Source organism: Rhincodon typus, chromosome 29 (assembly GCF_021869965.1).
Source record: "Rhincodon typus isolate 14 chromosome 29, sRhiTyp1.1, whole genome shotgun sequence".
Taxonomy (NCBI): domain Eukaryota; kingdom Metazoa; phylum Chordata; class Chondrichthyes; order Orectolobiformes; family Rhincodontidae; genus Rhincodon; species Rhincodon typus.
This window is the reverse complement of record NC_063360.1, coordinates 32,675,213-32,692,212: the sequence shown is the minus strand read 5'-3', so window position 1 is coordinate 32,692,212 and position 17,000 is coordinate 32,675,213. Positions and strand designations below refer to the sequence as shown.

The following is a 17,000-nucleotide window of genomic DNA, read 5'->3' as shown; positions in this document are numbered from 1 at the left end:
GTTATAAATTTAATTTCATGTTCTGGACCACCTACGTCAGGCAAACCACTGTCTCTGCATTTACCTCATCAACTTCTTCAGTAGAAACATTAAAAATAGAAGCAAGAGTAGGCCATTTGGCCCTTTGAGTCTGCTCTGTCATTCAATATGGTCAGGCTGATCATCCAGCTCAATGCCCTGTTCCTGCTTTCTCCCCATATATCATTTGATACCTTTAGCCCTTGGAATTATACCTAACTCCTTCTTGAAAATGTGCAATGTTTTAGTCTCAACTGCCTTCTGTAGCAGGGAATTCTACAGGTTCAGCACTCTCTGGGTGAAGAAATTTTTCCTCTTCTCAGTCCTAAATGGACTGTCCAGTATGCTTAGACTGTGACCCCTGGTTCTGGACTCCATTTCAATTACTCAAAATCTTCTACACTCAAAGGAGTATAAGCCTAGTGACATGCAATTGGGCCTTATCAAGTGGATATTCATTTGAAGTTTCAGATAAAGGACTATTTGCACACTGGGTTAAAATTGGACAAGAGCCTAAGACCCTACTAGTATAGGGGGAAACTTGGCATCTGATCCTGATTTTAGCAAGATGACAAGAAAAGGAGCGAGGGAAATGCAAGGATGGTTTTCTTATGTCTTTCAAGACTTGGAACCCATTCTTGGATCATCCGGGTTTCTCTGTTCCACACACTGACCATGACTCTTATGAGATGATGTATGGCTCCACAGTCTCAAGTATAATCCTGTAAATGCTTCCTGAGCTCTTTAATATCATTAAAGCCTTCTGCCCATTGTGAAGCCACATTAATCTGTCGACATCAAGTTATTAAACCACAGGACAGCTCTCCTCTGGTTAACAGTATGTGTACCTCAGCCATACAGATCGGGTAGTTCTTGGGTTCAGTCATTGGCTTGTGCAGAGCGAGCTCATCCAAGTTAACCCCAGCATAGCTGGGGCTGAACAAGGAGAAGATCAGCAGCTTTTGCCAACATTATTCAACATCATCCTTGAAGCAGGTTTGTGAAGTTGGGCAAGGGCAGAATTGGGATTGATGTTTTGCCTTCTTCAATCTAGTTTCCCCACCAGCACTGACTGTCTGAATTCAGGCATGGAGGGCAGGCGTTAATGTGAAACGGCCAAGGAGTCATAAACCTTCAGGCATGGATGACAGGGTGCGGGTTAGGGAGAAATAAAAGTCAGCAGGTAGAGAGAAAAACAAATAACACAATAGCCTAAAACTTGAATGTCAATATCTGTAATCCAGCTGCTAAATGGTGAGCAGCCATGTTTCCAATATTGCAAACAGGCTGCTCACCATATTGGAACAGCCTAGAGAAACGCTTGTGCATTGACAGCATCTTTACATATGTAAACAAAAGCCTCACCATTCAGGCAATGGGCTCACTCCCTGTATAAATCGCCCAGTCGCCCAAGTATAAGTACCCCAAATTTCTAAGCCAATATATCTTTTTTGCAATGACGCATGTACCTGGAAGGTTCTGGGATGTGTATTTTCACCAATTATCTGCTGACATAGACTTTGAGGAACAAATAAACTTAGAGGAGGGGCTGAGGTGAGAATAGAAAAGACATCTTATTCGATTTTCCAACTTTAAAATCAGGATGCGTTTGCACAATGTTGTGAGAATATTGCCAGTGGCCGACAAGAATCTAGAATCAGCAAGACCAATAGATGTGACTAATTCACAGAAAACCATACCACAATTCTGCTCCAGATTTCAAACTATTGGGGATCAGAGTGGAATCTTGGGGTGATCCAACTTTTAAACAGAACTTGTAAAATACAAAACAAGTCACTCTGGGATAACAAGGTGTAGAGCTGGATGAACACAGCAGGCCAAGCAGCATCATAGGAGCAGGAAGGTGTTCATTGAGCTCTACACCTTGTTATCTCAGATTTTCCAGCATCTGCAGTTCCTCCTATCTGGGTAGAAGTCACTCTGGGTATTTGTTTGACTCTTATTCCCTTGTGGCAAACTTAAATATAGCAAAGCACACAGGATGGAGTTGTCCATCTGTCCAGACATTCAGAAAGTGGTGTAATGTAGAGCAAAAATAATTGTTTCTGGGGATGAGCTGGCATATTGCCCGGGATTTGTATCTGTAAGTAAATAACAGGTAGCAACATTCCTCTCTGCTACATTATGCATACAAGAGGTTAGGTGGGAATATGGTATCTGAAACATTAACAGAGCTGAGTGACCTGTCCCTAATCCATATCTTCATACGAGAGGAGTTACACAGGAATACTGCAATGCCTACAGGCACAACCGTCAATCAGGCAATGGAAAATGGGGTTTTGTAAATGGTTCTCTCCTCAGATTCCATCCCCTTTTGTTGAAACCTGCCAGTACCTTCTTCCCTTCAAAAATAAATCCTTTGTCCTTGCAAAACACTTTCCATGCCTGACCTCCCTCTCCTCTCCAAAGTTCTTGAATGTGATAATATCTCCCGAATTAATTCTCATTTTTTTGGGTCTGGAACTCCCCCTTTGTAAATCCTCCAATCAGGTCCCTGTCTCTGCCACAGCAATAAAGTACATCTGAGTGTGACAGTGACAAAAGATAAACTATTTCTGCTTGTTCTCTGCAGCCTGGCTCGAGCCTTTGACACAGTAGATGACCCCCCTTTTCCTCTTCATGGCTGTCCATGGTCATTTCGTTTGGTAGGACTGCTGTTGGCTGGTTCCATTCTTGTCTGACCAGATACAGAATCACTGGCGTACAGTTCCGTTTCCTACTTCCTCAACATGATCTCTAATGTCACCCCTTCCTATTTCCCTTCAATAGTATAACTGAAAACAATTCGTTTTTGCATGTATGCTGATGGAATCCAACTCCACCTCAGCACCACCACAGTATCTTATCTTCATGGATGGAGGACATTCAGCGTAGTCCTTGTCACCTTTCTGGAGAGGAATCTAATCAGTGTCATGCCCTCCCATTGTCCCCATCGTGGGGATATCCATAGCTGGAGCTCTTGTGGTACAATGGTAATGCCTCTACCTCTGAGCCTGAAGGCCTGGATACAAATCCCACCCGCTCCAGAGGGGGTAACAGCATCTTTGAACAGGTTGATTTAAAAACAAGTCTATGTCCCTCTAATTTCCTTTTTGAACTATTCATTGCTTCAGCTTTCATCGTCCTTGTGAGCAACGAACATCTACTTCAACACCATGAGCACCTAACACCATGAGCACCTATTTCCATCTCCAACAACATCGCAATCTGCCACCATTGCAGCTCATCTGCTGCTGAAACCCTCATCTGTACCTTTGTTACCACTAGATTTGCCTATTCCGAGGTGCTCCTGGCTACTCTCACATTCTACCCTCTGCCATTTTGAAGTTATCCAAAAAAAACCTCTGCTATGCGTGTCCTAACTCACACCAAGTCTCACTCACCCATTATCCCTCTGCTCACTGACCTACCCTGGCTCCTGGTTAAGATAGACAATACCTCATTTTGTTAACAAGAAATAGAATTTTAAAAACTGATCCATGGCCTCGATGCTCCCTATCTTTGTCATGTCATCCAGCCCAACACCTTCTGGTATGTCTGCACTCATCTAATTCTGGCTCCTGGGCATCCCAAAATTTTAATTAGGTTCTCATTGGCTTCCTACACTTTTCTAACCTTCTCCTTCCTTCAAGGTACTCCTATGGAGTTTAATTTAGATAAATGCAAGGTGTTGCATTTTGGTAAGGTAAACCAGGGCAGGATTTACAGTTAGTGGTAGGGCCCTGGGGAGTGTTGTTGAACAGAGGGACCTAGGGGTGCAGGTACATTATTCCTTGAAAGTTGTGTCACAGGTAGACAGGGTGAAGGCAGCGTTTAGCATGCTTGCCTTCAGTGGTCAGAGCAGTAAGTATAGGATATGGGACGTCATTTGCGGCTGTACAAGACATCGATGAGGCTACTTTTAGAAATACTACATACAATTCTGGTCGCCCTGCCATACGGAGGATGCTGTTAAACTAAAAAGTGTGCATAAAAAATTTACAAGGATATTACCAGGACCGGAGGGTTTGAGTTATAAGGAGAGGCTGGGGCTTTTTCCCCTGGAGCATCAAAGGCTGAGGGGTGACCTTATAGAGGTTTATAAAATCATGAGGGGCAAAGATAAGATGAATAGCCAAGGTCTTTTTCCCCAGGGTAGGGGAGTCCAAAACTAGACGGCATAGGTTTAAGATGAGGGGGAAAGATTTAAAAGCAACCTGAGGGGCAACTTTATAATGCAGAGGGTGGTGCACATGTGCAATGAGTTGCCACAGAAAGTAATAGGGGCAGGTACAATTACAACGTGTAAAAGGCATTTGGACAGGTAATGCATAGGAAAGGTTTAGAGGGATATGGGCCAAATGCTGGCAAATGGGAGTAGGTCAGTTTGGGTCATTTGGTTAGCGTGGATGAGTTGGACCAAAGGGTTTGTTTTCATGCTGTATGACTCTTAAAACTTAGGTTTTGGTCATTGTCCCATTACTTATGTGGTGGCATTAAATTTAATTCAATGACACTCCTATGCCTTCCAACCTTATTACATTAACCCTCATTTTCCCCATTTCTAGCAAATGTCTGTGTATGTGTGTGCATGCACGCACATGTGCGCAGAAGGGCTGTGGCAGAAAATTCTTGGGACTTTCCACGGGAAAGGTGGGGGCTGGGGGAAGAGAACGAGTGACAGAATGAGAGAGAGACACACATAGTGGAGGGCTTTCCCCATAGTCGAGAATTCACCCAAGAAAACAGAAGACGAGACAGTACCGTCAGGGAGGTGATTTTCGCTTCTGAATGCAGCGTGGGGGTACTGGTGTCTCTCCAATAGCTGCTTAGATCCCTAAATAAAACCAGCTTGGATTGCTTTCTCCAATGAAAAAAGTCCTAACCAATACAAAAAGTAAACCGATCACATGATAAGTTCAACAGAAGACAGCTCTTTGGGCGATTTGATTTCATCGACTAACAAATGTTCAGGCCCAAAGGCATTTCGTTGAAATCCATAAAATGATCCTGGTGTAAAACAGAGCTATTTGCACGGAGTTACATTTCATGACTTGCAGTCTTTCAATAGGCTTAGCTGCAACACAAAGACTCCAAACACATTCCGTGGCCAACAAGGCTCATCTCAGATTTCAAATCCTTTGGGGGCCTCTCTTCTCCGTATCTCTGTAACCACCTACAAATCGCTGGTATCCAGGCACATCTCCAAGTTCTGGCCTCTTAAACATCCCACCCTTTGCAAAGTAGGCCTTTCAACAAACAGCCTTCGCTTTCTGGCCTGCGCAGTATCTTATGGCAGTGGAGGTGGATTGAGATCCTTAATTTCCAATTAAATGGGCACTTATGGGCTTCAATAGGACTCAGGATGGGTGGCCAAGTTGGCACTCCAACCGCAACCACCCAAAATGCCCATGTTTTGGCAAACAGGTACGGTTAACAGATGGATAGAAAAGTGGTGGAATGGGCACTGTCAAGGGGCCGTAAAATGCAGCCCCTTATTACTTGGTTGTGGCAAAGAATGCAGAGGTGGCAGAATGTCTGCCCATTTGAACCCTTGCTGGAGTAAAAATTGGCAGTCAAATTTGCCAATGAATCCAAGATAGGTAGGAAAGTAACTTGTCTAAAGGGGTAAAGAGTCTACAAAGGAGATAGGTTAAATGAGTGTGCTAAATATTTGGGAAAATGTGACCTTATCCACTTTGGCAGGAAGAATTGAAAAGCTACTAGGTTGACAGAAATTGAAAAAAAAACTCAAGAACACAGAAGGATCTGTGCGTCCTTGTATGTGATTCTCAAAAGGTTACAGTGTAGTTACAGCAAGTCAAGTGTTGTCATTCATTGCAAGGGGAATAGAATATAACAGAAGCAGAGTTTTACTGGTGAGACGCACCGAGAGTATTGTGTATACAGTTTTAATCTCCTTACTTGAAAAACAAAACAAAAACTTGTTGTTACAAGCAATTCAGACAATTTTCAGTTGACTCATTCCTGGGATGAAGGGGTTAATTTAAAACGAAAGGTTGAACAAGTTGGGCCTGTATCACTGGAATTTAGAAAAATGAAAGACGATCTTATTGAAACAAAAAAAATGTTGAAGAGAGTTGACAGGACCGATACTCCTCCTGTGAATGAGACTAGAAATAGGGGATACAATCTAAACATACAAAAGGGGTCTTTGGGGATGAGGAGAATATTTTCACTCAGAGTGTTGTCAGTCTGTGCGTTTATTTACCTCAAAGCACTGGAGGCAGCACCACTGCATTTTTTTCGAGGCTGAGTTAGAGTTTTGGTAGACAAAGGAGTCAAGGCTTAATGTGGGGCTGACAAGAATGAAGAGTTGAGCTTGCTAACAGATCAGCCATGACCTTGTTGAATGGTGGAACAGGTTCAAAGGCTGTGTGGCCTACTCCTACTCTGAAGCACTCTGTTGCTATGATTAGACAGCTGGTATGATTGGCTGGATGGCTGGTTTGCAATGCAGAGCGATGTCAACATTGTGGGTTCAAATCCTATACTACTGAGGTTACCATGAAGGACTCTCCTTCTCAACTCCTCTCCTCTTCTGAGGTGTAGTCACCCCTAGGTTAAACCACCACCAGTTATCTGTCTAGTGACAGAGAAGCACAATGGTTTGATAAGACTAAGGTGACGTTAACTTTGCATTATTTTCCAATGTGATTACGCTGAAATGGGTGATTTTTTTTGACATCACTAAATGATAAAATTGGGTCTAGAGGTGAAAGAATAAATACATCTTCCAATCTCTAATAGTTTTTGGACAATATAATAATCAAAAGTTCAAAAAGAAAATTTAAAATGGACATATGACCATTTCAGCAGCTCAGGCACGTAAGTAATGGAAGAATGATTCCACAAACTAATTTATCCTCGAGCAGGTCCCAGAAAAGCCTCTGGTCAGCAAGACACCGTCTATTGATAAATAATTCATCACCATTAATTGGAAGGCCAGTTGGCCCTCCAGCTCCTGCCAGACACAGGAACAAACGGTGGCCAATTGCCTAATGCTCAATGTCAAGTCATCGATGGAAAAAACATCCCAACTGCACTTAACATTTATTGCCTTGTACAGTCAATCTCTGGGGCAACTGCTGGGCTGCATAAATAAACAAGGCTACACATTACTTCACTAATCCTGGAAATGTTCATTAATAGAGAAAGAAGAAGCCAGAGAGAGAAAAGTATTCCCTAGGTGAATTGCCACTTTGAAGTGCATGGTGTGTTGGATTGAAGGATTACCTAAAATAAAAAAAAGAAGAAAAAAGAAAAAAGGAAAAACAAATCGACATACAAGGTCTCTTGAAGCACTGAATGTGCTCCCCAGCATGGGCCAATGATCTAATGGATAAAAGTGCAGTCGAAATTAGCGACATGTTATCTTTGCCAAGTTGCTGGGTGACGGTTAAGGCTGTAAGGACGTTTCAATTAAAGAATCTTAGGAAATAGGATCAGGCCATTCAGCCCTCTCAAACCTGCTCCATCATTCAATTAGATTATGGCTGATAGTGCAGGAAAATGGCATTGAGGTAGGCAACTTCCAATTCCTTGAGCTGCCCAATATCCAGAAGGGGAGGCGATGGCCTAGTGGAATTATCGCTGGACTGTTAATCCTGAGACCCAGGCAATGTTCTGGAGACATGGGTTCAATGGTGGAATTTGAATTCAATAAAAATTAGGAATTAAGAGTCTAATGATGACCACTTGGTAATTAGGGATGGGCAAAAAAAAAAATTAGCGACACTCTCATCCCATGAATGAACTTTTTAAAAAAATCTAGAATTCAATCAATTTCTATCTTGAACACGTTTATTGATGGAATGAATAAATACTACCTACCTCTGTGGTAGGGAATCCCAAAGATTTACTCCAGATTCCTAAATGGCCTACTCCTTGCTTGGAGATTGGTTCCCTGAGTTCTAAACATCCCAGCAAGAGAAAACATCCTTCCTGCATCTCTGAGATAGTAAGAACTGCCGGTGCTGGAGTCAGAGATAACACAGCTACCTAGAATACACCTCCTCTCACCCATCTTCCTGCAAGAATGCGATCCCCTGCTCCCAATTCCTCCGCCTCCGCCCCCAAGATGGGGCGTTCCACTCCCGCACATCCCAGGTGTCCTCCTATTTCAAGGACCGCAACATCTCCCCCTCGGTGGTCGAAAATGCTCTCCACCGCATCTCTTGCGTTTCCCGCACCTCTGCCCTCATATACCCTTCCCCAACAAAAACAAAGACAGAATCCCTTTGGCCTCATGTTATCACCCCACTAATCTCCGGATTCAACGTATCATTCTCCGCCACTTCTGCCACCTAAAATCCAACCCCACAATCAAAGATATAGACCCCTCCCCACCCCTATCTGCCTTTTGTAGGGACTGCTCTCTCTGCGACTCCCTTGTCCGCTCCACACTCCCCACTGGCCCCACCACTCCTGGCACCTTTCCCTGCAACCGCCACCTGCCCCTAGACCTCTCCCGTCATTTCCATTCATGGCACCAAACAAACCTTCCACATTCGACAGAGTTTCACCTGCACATCCGTCAATGTGGTCTATTGCATCCGCTGCTCCCAATGTGGCCTCCTCTACATTGCTGAGACCAAGCGGAGGCTTGGAGACCATTTTGTAGAGCACCTGCACTCTGTTTGTGACAAACAACAACACCTTCCAGTCGCAAACCATTTCAACTCCCCACGCCCTGGGCGACATGTCCATCCTGAGCCTCCTCCAGTGTCAAAATGACGCCACCCGCAAACTGGAGGAGCAGCACCTCATATTCCGCCTCGGGAGCCTATAGCCCAATGGCCTACATGTGGCTTTTACCAGTTTCAAAATCTCCCCAGCCCCCGGCCTCATCCCATGACCAACCCTCCCTCTCATCCCCGCCTCCTTGATCTGACACAACTTGTCCATTTTCTCTCCTACCTATCCGCTCCTCCCACCTCACTGACCAATCCCCACCACTCCCTACCTGCACTCACCTATCACCATCCCACCTACCTTCTCCAGCCCCACCCCTCTTCTCTCTATTTATTTCGGAGCTCCCTTCCCCCTCCCCCATTTCTGAAGAAGGGTCCCGACCCGAAATGTCAACTTTCCTGCTCCTCTGATGCTGGCTGGCCTGCTGTGTTCCTCCAGCTCCATACTGCGACACAGGAACCTCCTCGCTTCTGCACCGACTCTTTAGCCATGCATTTGTCTGCACTAGCTGTCTATTCTTCTACACAGCAGCATGTGGTACCAAGTGTAATCCATTGATTACAGCCAGAGGCCCTAATCACACTAAATTCTTGTTGCAGGTCCACTTCCCTCTTTCTACCAGTGTCATTGGTAATAATCAGAACTACAACCACTGACTGTTTGCCCTCCCTTTTCAAAATACAGATTGTGGTATTCTGTATTCTCCAGCCCTCCTGTCTTAAACTGTCGGGTTATATTTGCTACCTCCCAATTGACAGGACCCATTCCAAAATCTATAGAATTTGGAAGATCATCACTGATCACTTACAGCTACCTCTTTCATCCTTCAGATACCAGATCATCCGGCCCAGGGCCAATCATCCCATTATCTTCTCCAGTGCTACTGTCCTTTTAATATTGTTTTATTTCAGTTCCTCGTTCTCACTGATCCCTTGTTTCTCCAGTATTTCTGAATTTTTTTTTGTATCTTTCTTTGTGAAGACAGATAAAGTTTTTTTTTGAGTTTCTCTGCCATGCCCTTATTTTCCAAGATGAATTTTCCCATCTTCCCCTGTAATGGGCCCACATTTGCTAATCTTTTACTTTTCACAAATCTTTACAAGTTTTCACCAGTCAGATTTTATGATTCTTGCTTGTTTGCTTTCAAGTTCTGTATTTTACTGATGTCTCAATAGATTTAAGAAAAGGTTCAGTTTTTTGAATGAGGTATCAAATCAAAGGAACTGTCCACCAATTTACTGGCCACATGGATCTCTAGGGTCAATTTCAAAAGAAGAACAGGAGACTTTTTTCCTGGCTGATATACATTTCCTTAACAAAAGTAAGTTATCCAGTCCCTTATTTCCTCACTGTCAGATCTTGCTGTGTAAAAATTGGCTCCATGATTTCTACATGACAACACTTTCAAAATACTTAATTGGATATGAACTGCATTGGGACATCCTGAAATTGTAAAAAGACAAGTTATTTCTCGCTCTGTAACTGGATACCATCAGAGCTTGGTCCTAAACTTGTCCTTTACAACCCTGAACTTGTACAGAGACTTGCTGAAAACCATCCAAACTCAGTCATTAGTGATGAGGAAACAGGATTAAAAATAATGGGAAAGAAAACAAACATGCACAAAGATCTGGGGCAAAGCATTTATCTTTCTTAATCAAAACTCCCTTCTGAAGTAAAATGGAATTCTTGCCAGCGTTCCAAGATTCCATGAGCAAATGTCCGGAACAAGAATCAAAATGAACTTTTTGAACAACAATCTCAGCAGAAACTCAGACTTCTGACCCAAAAATAGATTACACCCGAGTCGGTCACACTCAAACAGCATTCCTTCCTGGCTCCATTTAAATTACATAAATACTGCAAGCCAGTCTCCAGCATATTTAAACAGGGCTACGTCCATCTGTACTTACAGCACAGAGGAAAAAAAGCCTCTCACTTTCTTTTGTCCTGATTCCAGTTATGCGTTTCAGTTAGTGAATTCTAAAGTTCTTCTCCCGATCGTTTTACCCCTCCCCCATTCTTTTTCCTTCCTCTCCTGAAGGTGCTGATTCATTCTGACGCAAGGATCCACAAGTGTTCCAAACCATCAGGGGTGTTGACGAGCTATAATCAAGATTAACCTATTTTCACTTTTTGGAAAGCCGGTAATTAGAGGGGATAAACGCAGCATGACCAGGTGAACAGAGAAAGAGTATAGGAGATATTTAGGTAAAGGCAGGTGAGGACACCGAATACCTTACCCAAAACAACAGTAAGAACAGAATTCATCATCATTGTTAAAATGAATTTGCTGGTGGAGTTAGATGAAGTAGGGCAGAATGAGGGGTTAACATCAGCTGAGGTCAGTTGGGCCATTAGCCTGTGCTGTGAGTTCTATATAACAAAGGCAACAAAATATTCCCCTTAGTCTTTAAAAACTGGTTGATGAAAGTGCCAGACAGCTGGAACAGCAGGACTACTAAGCAACATCCTTGGAAAAGACTTGAAGAATGGGCCATCAGCCAGTACTTTGTCCTTTCAGTGTGAGCCTTGGCATTAACTTCCAGTTAACTTCTTGACTACAAAGGGCATCACCGCAAGTCTGACTGAATTAGGTGAGGATTCAGTCCTGGAGCTGTGCACTGGTGTCCCAATTCTTAGTTTGACTGTCTTGTACATCAGTGTGGGAATCCTGGCAAGATTGGGAAGAGTAATACTTCTTCTCCATCTTGGGCAGTGCCTCAAATTATTGAATATTGAATGGCCTGGACAGAGTGGATGTTGGGAAGATGTTTCCATTGGTAGGAGAGATTAGGACCCGAGGGCACAGGCTTAGAGTAAAGGGAAGACCTTCTAGATTGGAGATAAGGAGAAACTTCTTCAGCCAGAGAGTGGTGAATCTATGGAATTCACTGCTACAGAAGGTTGTGGAGGCCAGGTCATTGAGTATATTTAAGGTGGAGATAGATAGGTTCTTGATTATCAAGGGGATCAAGAGTTATGGGGAGAAAGCGGGAGAATGGGGTTGAGAAACTTATTAGCCATGATTGAATGGCAGAGCAGATTCGATGGGCTGAATGGCCTAATTTCTGCTCCTATGTCTTATGGCATCAAGACGGAGTCTGTGGGACTTGAAATAACCAAACAGTCTAATTCTGAGCCCATATATCAGCTTGTATTTTGATGGAGCAGGCAGGTGGAAAGCTCCTTCTGTTGTTTGTGATTGACTCCATCTAGAACTGCTGGAGTTGTACAAAATGTTTGGCACCTTCACACAAAATTCTTCTCCAGTTTGGTCAGTCTTAAGGAGCAAGAGATTCCCATGAGTGGGTGATGATATTGCATTTTTTTCAGGGAAGCTTTGAGGACATCCTTGAAGTGTGTCCTCTGCCTGTCTGGTATCTGCTTGCCATGACAAAGCTTGTTTTGGAAGTTTTGCATCAGGTATGCAGACCATACATGGTAGGAACGCCTGAAGTTTGCTGTGAAGACTTTGCAGGCAGCAACCACTTGCTTCTGAACAGAAGGGTTTTGAACTCTGAATATTTGTGTTTTGGGAAACGTACTTGCTTTTAAGCAGCTATTTTGAACCGAAACCTCTTCTGATCTTTTACACTGGTGATAACTTAAACACAAAAGGGAGGGAGGTTTCCTCAGTGTAAATATCTGTAAAAACTCATAGCAAGCATGAGCAACTCTCATCATGTTAGAAAGAAGCTTGATACCATCCAGGTTAAAGCAGCCCACTTGATTGCTATGATTTCCACAAGCATCCACTCCTTCCAACATCGATGCTCAGTACGCACTGCTGCCACTACTATCTACAAGCGCACTTCAGAAATTCACCAAGGCTCATTAGATTGCACCTTCCAAACCCACAGCCACTTCCATCTAGAAGGAATTGGGAACCCCTTCACCTGCAAGCTCCCCTCCAAGCCACTCACCATTCTCACTTGAAAATATATCACCGTTCCTTCACTGTCTCTGGGTCAAAATCCTGGAATTCCCCCCTGAAGGGCATTGTCGGTCAATTACAGCAGGTGGACTGCAGCGGTTCAAGAAGGCAGCTCACCACCACCTTCTCAAGGCCAACAAGGCTCAGGTAATAAATGTTGGCCAGCCAGTAACGCCCACGTCCCACGTCCCACGTCCCATGTCCCACGAGTGAATTAAAAAAAACCATGGGAACCACAGGGAAATTTAGCCTTGCCCTCCATGATCAAGAACGCATCATAAAAATTGTTTAATTTTTTGAAATAAAATTGAAATCTGTAATAAATATTTGCTCCTCAGTGTTGAGTGTAATTTTAGTTTCGGATGATGGTGTAAAATGAGTGACTTTGGATCATTTAATTTATGCCCTGCCTGATGTACTGTGAAGTTTCTATAACAAAGAATTACACTGACAGTGCAGTGGGACATGTTGGCATAATATAAGCTGTTGGTTTGCCCAACGTTGTAAGCATATGAAAGTGGCTACAGTTCTTGGTTGTAGGACCACAGAACATCTATAGCACAGGGCCATTTGGCCCAACAAACCTGTACTGACTCTCTGAAAAAGCAATTTAATAGTCCCATTCCCCTACCTTTTGTCCCCAATCCTGCATTTCTCCTCCCTGCACTTCAGGTGCTTATCCAATTCCCTTTTGGAAAGCTACAGTTGAAACTGCCTTCACCACACTTTTAGGCAGTGGATTCCAAATGTTAACCATCAGATGCATAAAAACAGTTTTTCCTTCCCACAAGTAATATTGCTGGCTTCTCTTTCCCTCCCTTCTTGGTCAGAAACAGTGGCCCTGACATTTTTAACTCTCTAAAGTTTTGAAGTCTCAAATCACTTTCCCTTCACACAGACATTCTATGTGAACTTGACTTGCTGGTGCTGATGGTATGATGCATAGGTGTAAACAGAATTAGAATTCCAAACCACAGGGTTCACTACATAGTTGCACCATAACGTGGGTCAGGGTTCAAGGATAACCCTTGTGCATGGTGCCTGGTCTGTGCCAATGTTGGGTACAAACACCCAGAGTCTTCAAAACAATCACTGTCTGTGCTAAATGCAGACTGTCAGTAATTATAGCCTCACATCATGGGAATTATTTCAAAAATGCCAGACGTACAATTAAATTAATTTAAAATGCAGAAGATATGATGTCATTCAAGCAGGTGGCATACCACGATCTTCTCAAGAACAGTTAGGGATGGGCAATAAGTTCTGGTAAAACCCGTGACACCCACATCCCCATGAAAGAATAAATAAAAAAGCAAGAGCCCACAAATAACAACATTGAGACAAATCACCAATAATTGGAATTTGGTAGCTGCCTTCTCATTTTGCAATATCACATACTTCAACTCATCTAGAACTCTGGTGCTGTTTCTTAACTTGCACTAAGACTCTTTCACCCATCTGCCTTGTGCTCACTGACCTACATTAGCTCTGGCTGCAACAATGCTTGTATTTTAAAAATTCTCTCGTGTTCAAATCCCCATACCTCATTGCTCCCGTATCTATAATGTTAAAACCCTCCTTGGCCAATTCTGGCAAATCCTTGACTTTTTTCATTCTGTAGTTGGCAGCTCAGCTGCCTCAGGCTCAAGCTGCGGAACACCCTCCTGAATTCTCTCTTTCAGATGCTGTTTCAAATCTGACCAAGCTACTGGTCCCTTTCCATTCTCTAAATATTACTTGTTAATTAACGTACAGCTCCCTTGATGGATCAGTGGGATGAGGGTGTCACTGGCTGGGTCAGCATTTATTGTCCATCCCCAATTGCCCAGAGGGCAGTTAAGAGTCAAGCACCGTACACGATTACTGCCAAGCGAACCATGTCAATCCTGATTTCAACACTTCATTTAATTATTTCCTGCGATATGGGTATCATTGGCAGGGCCTGTATTTATCACCCACCCTTTGGACTGATTGCTAAGGCATTTCACAGTGCAGTTAACCCTAATCACATTGTGTTGAATTTGGAATCACAAACCAGGTAAGAATGACTGATTTCCTTCCCAAACCCTTAGGATGATTTCTACAACAATCAACGATAGCTTCATCACCATGTTTTGCCAAGAACTGCTTTCAATTCCAGAGTTATGAACTGAATTAAAACATTCCCCCAGCTGTTGTAACTCATTCAGAGATAGTAAGAACTGCCGATGCTGGAGTCAGAGATAACACAGTGTGGAGCTGGATGAACACAGCAGGCCAGGTAGCATCAGAGGAGCAGGAAAGCTGATGTTTCGGGTCAGGACAGTCCTCCGACGCTGCCTGGCCTGTTGTGTTCTTCCAGCTCTACACTGTATTACCCCCAACTGTTGTGTTGGGATTTGAACCCAGACTCTCACCACAGATACCACTGGCCTTGCTCCTTGCTCAAAGTCAAGTCCGCTAAACTGTAAATACAGGTCACAATGCTCTCAGTACCTTGGAAGAAGGATGTGAAGAAATGCCCCAGAGCTCCCAACCCTGGTTGTTGTTACTCAATGGACCCTGCTTGGAGAGTTTTAAGTGTCAGACGAAAACAGGAGTCTCCATGTATGGTCAAATAACCTCCTGGTCATGTCCAAGAACTCAACTTGACGGCGAGCCAAGGGCAGCAGAACGGAAGCATTAAAAAAAAACTTGAGCAAGACTGAAGCTTTTAGACGGTAGGGGCAATGCGTCACGTTAGAGACCACATGCTCGATTCCAAATTAGGGAACACTGTTCAGTGATTGAATGCACTCTCTGGAGAATGGGGACCCGAGGTAAAAAGATTAATTTTTCATTTGTGTTAAAAAGAATCACAAGAGACGGCGCTATAAAACGGTGGGTGACAGTTCAAACGGAAACTGAGCGAGAAATAAGCAGCGAGAAGCATTCTAACAACTCAGAAAAACTTCAACACTCACCAAGCACAAGTTGGTGAATTTATGTCCCGCACTCGAAAATGCTGCAGTCCACCTCAGGGAGACTCGCTCAGTTTGTAACAAGACAATATGTGGTAGGTTTCCCAGCATACTAGAGCTGGCATTTAATAACTGGCAGTTTTAATATACCCCGGAATAATTAATCCGCACCATCTCCCAGATAAGCAGCCGGTTTGAGTCCAGTACATTTATAGTAAAAACATGAAGAAGGAGAGAGAGAGGGGAAGGGATGATTTGTAGCAGAATAATACACTCCAATTATTGGCGTCCCACTTCCAACACCCACCCGGGGAGAATACAAGTTAAATTAAGAAACATCACACTCCATTTAACCAAAAGCGCAACTTTACCTGACGAAGACATTCAATCGCCTACGACCAAATATTATTGAGATCTTGGATTTGCTGGAATGGGAAAACAAACAAGTCGTGCAGTCAAAACCGACTGAGCTGATCATTCAAACCATATCTGCATAATATATAGAGTTACATTTATACTCGCAAGCCGTATACAATGTGACCTGCCACTGACTTTACTGGTTAATGCAGCAGCGAGCATTTTCTTTTAAATGGGATGGAGACACAGAGACAACAAATAGCAAGGTTTCACTCACACTGCATGGGTGGTCACTGCTCTCGTCCTATTAACCAGTGGATCATTCGGCTCCTTGGAGACTTTGCTCTCTCTCTTGTTTGTTGCAATCAAATTAGCCTCCAGACTGAGAGGGAGAGCCTGCACGTCCGCCGCCCACTGCACCCGAAGCTCACAATCATTTTGTTTATGATGTTGAGTGCTTTTTTTTTCAAAGACTGCTCAAGATTCCTTGAGGAAATAGGTCACGGCTGCAATCAAAACATGTGGGCCCAATCTTTCAGTAAAAAAAACCCTCTTGCTTTTAACCCTTTCTATTATTTCTGTCTAATAGAATTTACAGCCGACCCACCCTTTGAAACTTGTTGATTCCTGTGAATTCCCCTCCAAACCTAATTCCCCTGGAATTATATCAAAGTCAGAAGTCACACGACGCCAGGTTATAGTCCAACAGGTTTGAAATCGTAGCCCCTTCGTCAGGAATTCTGTCACCATCCCCTTCGTTGTCGCTGGGTTAAAATCCTGGAACTCCCAAACAGCACTGTAAGTGTCCCTAGATTCCCAACGACTGCAAAGGGTCAAGAGAAATGGCTCATAGTAGTCTTCTCCACGACAAGAATGAAAGTATTAATAGGGGAAAGGAGTCGGCCATTCAACCCGTCAAGCCTGCCCTGACATTTGATACAATCATGGCTGATTTCATTTGGACCTTAACTTCACTTTCCTGCCTGCTCCCCATAATCCTTCAACTCATTACTAAAAAGCCATCTATCTCCTCC

General features: G+C 43.5%; 1 long non-coding RNA gene across 3 annotated transcripts in view; it reads right to left on the bottom strand.

Annotated features, from left to right (window-relative positions):
* The window catches only part of LOC125486456, a 32,667-nt gene extending 16,159 nt beyond the window's left edge, over positions 1-16,508 (bottom strand). The window contains exons 1-2 of one of the 3 annotated variants that reach the window (XR_007265113.1): positions 16,244-16,508; positions 15,981-16,034 (exon numbers count right to left, since the gene is read on the bottom strand). This is a non-coding gene — a long non-coding RNA (uncharacterized LOC125486456). Of the gene's footprint in view, positions 1-10,672; positions 10,784-15,980; positions 16,035-16,243 lie in introns of those variants that run through there. The other 2 variants (XR_007265114.1, XR_007265115.1) reach the window with 2 other exon arrangements.
* Positions 16,509-17,000: the final 492 nt, after the last annotated feature.